General features: G+C 42.9%; 1 pseudogene; it reads right to left on the reverse strand.

Moving 5' to 3' along the window:
* Positions 1-2,829: 2,829 nt before the first annotated feature.
* Positions 2,830-3,653, reverse strand: LOC130042597 (uncharacterized; annotated as a pseudogene).
* Between the last annotated feature and the right edge of the window lie 522 nt (positions 3,654-4,175).

Here is a 4,175-nt window from a genome sequence, read left to right on the forward strand (position 1 = left end):
GATGCATTTCTACCAAAAGCCGCTGGGTTTCGAGATATGTTTCTGAGTCTCTGGGATCATGGCCATTAAGCAGTTCAATCAGGAACTAGAGAGGCCATGCCTCCAATTATATACCTGAGCTGGAAGTGGTTTGTGGGTGTGTTTCCCACATACCTAACTTTTGGCCATTTACTTTCTTGGTAAACATTGCCCCAGGTTTTTAGGGTCTGGCAATTTTGGGGTATCTGGAAGTCTGAAGGTGCCATCAGTCTGCTGATGCACTCGCCTCACAGGTATAGGTTGACATGCTGGCGGCACCATACTCCCCTCATCTGTGAATCTTAATGATGCTCCTTTATAAGCAGTTTCTTTCTTTGATCTTGCAGCTTTCAGAATTTTACCTCTATCTATGGTTTTCATCATCCTGATAGAGATGTGTCTTGGAGTATTTTTATCTGGATTTTTTTTACTAGTACCCAGTCTTCTGAATCTGCTCGCATGTGCTCTTCAGCTCTGGGAATGTATCAGCAATGATGCCTTTGACAGTTTCTTCATAAGGGTTTTCTTTCTGTCCCTTTGGGACTCCAATGGTTCTTATGTTATTCCTCTTGGCTACACCCCAAATTTCTCTTAACATCTGCTGGTTTATTTTGAGGCTCTTTTCCATTTTCTGCTGTTGTCTGGAGATTCTCTGAAACTCACCTTAGAGCTCACTGATTCTGTCCTTAGCAGCTGTTACTTTGCTGCTGAGACCTTCCACTGAGTTTTTAAATTCACTACCAGGTTTTTTAGATCTTTCATTTCTGTTTGTAATTTTGTTTGCGTTTTCCTCATTTCTGCTCTCAAATCCTCTTGTGTTTTACTTGTGGTTCATTCCGTTGTTTCACTTAGCTCCCTAAGCATCCTCATTAGTTCCCTTCTAAATTCCAGGATATACAAGACATTTATAGAATTGTACAAGAAAAAATCCTCCAATCCCATCAAAAATTGGGGAGAAGAAATAAACAGAAGCTTCCTCAAAAAAGAAATACAAATGGCCTTTGGTACTTAAAAAATGCTCTACATCACTAATCAGCATAAAGTCTCAAATCAATACAACAATAAGATATCATGTCACATCACAGAGACTGGCACACATCAAACAGAACAAGAACAACCAATGGTACTCTCTTTCATTGTTGGTGGGAATGCCAACTGGTATAGCCTTTTTGGAAAACAGTATGAGCATTTTTTAAAATATGACCCAGCAATGCCACTTCTGGGAATATATTCCTAGAGTGCAAAAAAGCACAGTAGAAATGACATCTAAATCTGTACGTTCATTGCAGCACTGTCTACAATAGCCAGAATCTGGAAACAACCTGAGTGACTGAGAACAAATGACTGGTTAAAGAAACATTGGTACATCTACACAATGAAATACTATGCAGCTGTTAGGAAAGATGAAGTCATGAAATTGGCTTAGAAGTAGATGGTCATAGAGAATGTGAAGTGAAATGAGTCAGAAAGAGGGACAGACATAGAATGACTGCACTCATTTACTGAATCACTTGTATCACTTGTCATCCCATTATTAATTGATTTGCTCAAGCAGGCAACAGTAACGTCTCCATTCATCCCTGTCGCGTGCTAGTGTAGCTCAATGACATCTGCTCGCTCCAGGAACACGAAGAGCCTCAAACCGTTTGTTCAGGGTTTTGACAAAGAAGTCTGACCATCTCGTAGGTGGGTGGCCATGCATCCTGTTGACATCCTGAGGAATCCAGTCGGTAATATCTCTAGTCCAGTGGTCATCTCTAAATCGCATTACATGTCCAGTCCATCTGATTTTCGACACCTTGGCAACAAGACAGCGTCCCTGATTCTCTATCATCAATGGAGGTTGGAACTCTGGATTCCTTCTCTCGCTTGAGTGAACTGTGTTACTCCAAGCATAGCTGTTTCGATTCCTCTTTGGGTGATCCAAATAGAATTCTCATTCTGTTTTCATAGGGCCCAGATCTCTGAGGCATATGTTAGTGCAGGAAGAATGGTGGAGTTGGAGTTGAGAAGATGTGCCCAGAGCTGGAGGTTCTTTGTCCTCTCTACAACTTCTTCAACGCTCTTGAAGGAGCTCCATGCCACTCTCATCCCCTGTGCAGTTCTGGTGCCAAGTTGCTCCTCATGTTGAGTTCTCCACCCAGGTACACATAGCTGCTGCATTCAAAGATGTTTGTTCTGTTGAGAACAAATGGAATGTCAGGGACTAGTTTGTTTTTTTATGGACATTGTCTTGGTGATATTCAGTCCGACCTTTCCACACTCATGGTTGAAGTCGGCCAGTATTTGTACCGCCTGGCTAATGTTTGGTGTTGTGAGAATGATGTCATCAGCAAAACGGAGGTGGTGTAGTTGCCGACTGTCTATCTTCACTCCCATTTCTTCCCATTCCAGTCGTCGCATGATGTTCTCGAGGGTGGCATTAAAGAGTTTTGGTGAAATGGTACCACCCTGCCAAACCCCCTCTCATTATGTCTATGATCACTTCCTTGTAGAATGGTGAGATCCTGGTGGCGAATCCGTAATATAGCTCTTGGAGGATTCTGATGTACTAAGTTTGAACGTCCTATTTGTCTAGGGCTTTGATGACCGCTTCAGTCTCAACAGAATCAAAGGCCTTCTTTAAATTAATGAATGTTAGACAGAGTGGCACTCTCATAAAACCTCAATGAGCTTGGTCACCGTGTGGATATGGTCAATCATGCTGAGTCCTTTTCGGAACCCAGCTTGCTTGGATGGTTGTCCTCCATCTAGTGTTCTGCCTATTCTATTCAGGATGACTCAACTGAACAGCTTGTAGATGATGGACAACAGGCAGATTGGGCGATAGTTGCCAATGTCATGGATGTTTCCCTTCTTGTACAGTAGAATGATCCTGCTGATTTTCCATTGGGACAGAACCTTGCATTCAGATAGGTAGTGTGTGAAGAGCCAAGCCAGTGTATTGACGAGAACTGGTAGCATATTCTTCAGGTGTTCAGATCTGTCCAGGTCTGGAATAGGTGCTGTACACTTCTTTACCAACCAAATGGCATGTCATATTTCAGTGGGAGAGCGTTGGGGACAACATATACATACTGCGGAATTTGGTATGTGGGCTTGTGGAGGTGGCTGTCTAAGACATCTGTGTAGAACTCGTGGATAATCTTCTCCATTGCCCTTCTGGAAGATGTGATAGATCCATCAGGATGTTGGAGGGCAGTTATCTTGATCTTATTATAGTTGGCAAAGGACAGGCGAGCATTACGAATATTTTTCCTGGCTTCTGCCATGTTGGCCAACACTGCTGCTCTTCTCTCTTTGAGGTCTTCCTTTATCGCTTCTCTGAACAGTTTTGTGAGCTCAGACATTAGCTTGTGGTTGCCTGAGGCTCATGCCAAACCACTTTGGCGATTGAGCTCAAGAGTTTCCGAATCCAGGCATCTTTTTGTGGCTTTCACACTCTCAGCATTCCTCATGCAGTCACGGAGGTGCTGAACCAGTTGATGGTATTCCTCGTCAATGTTGTCAATAATGGCATCTTCCCACGTTACCACAATAGTGCAAAAGAGCTCCCAGTTGGTAGTCATTCTGAGAGTTCTCTTCTTAAACTTTGTAGTCCTTTCTCCCCGCTCTGTGAAGTAGAATTTTGCACAAAGGAGATGCTGGTCTGATTCCATTTGGAATTTTATAACAATAGTGACATCGATCAGGCAAAACCGATGATTGAATATGATGTGGTCAATTTCGCTGTGGAATTTTCCACCAGGAGACTCCTATGTCCAACATTTAGATTCGGCCTTCTGGAACTGTGAGTTACCATGGATGATCTTGGTCGACATGATGAACTCAGACAGTCTTTCACCCTGTTAATTCCATTCTAGGCCATGGGTCCTGATCTGGAGTTCTTCGGCTGATCTTGGTCCTATCTTGGCATTAAAATCACCGACAATGATCTTGTAGAAGGTGCGGTCTTCGTCATAGAACTTCTCCAGCTCAATGTAGAACTTCTTAATTTCTTCTTCATCGTAGTTGGATCTTGGTGTGTAGACAACGAAGCTAGAAACTGCTGGCAGTGAGCCACATATATTCAAGTGTAATCATCCGATTCGGGTTGTTAGGCATTTGAATGAATCAGTGCTCATAGTCAAGTTCGTGTTGATAAGGACACCAACACC

Source organism: Sorex fumeus, unplaced genomic scaffold (genome assembly GCF_029834395.1).
Source record: "Sorex fumeus unplaced genomic scaffold, SorFum_2.1 ptg000106l, whole genome shotgun sequence".
NCBI classification, from domain to species: domain Eukaryota; kingdom Metazoa; phylum Chordata; class Mammalia; order Eulipotyphla; family Soricidae; genus Sorex; species Sorex fumeus.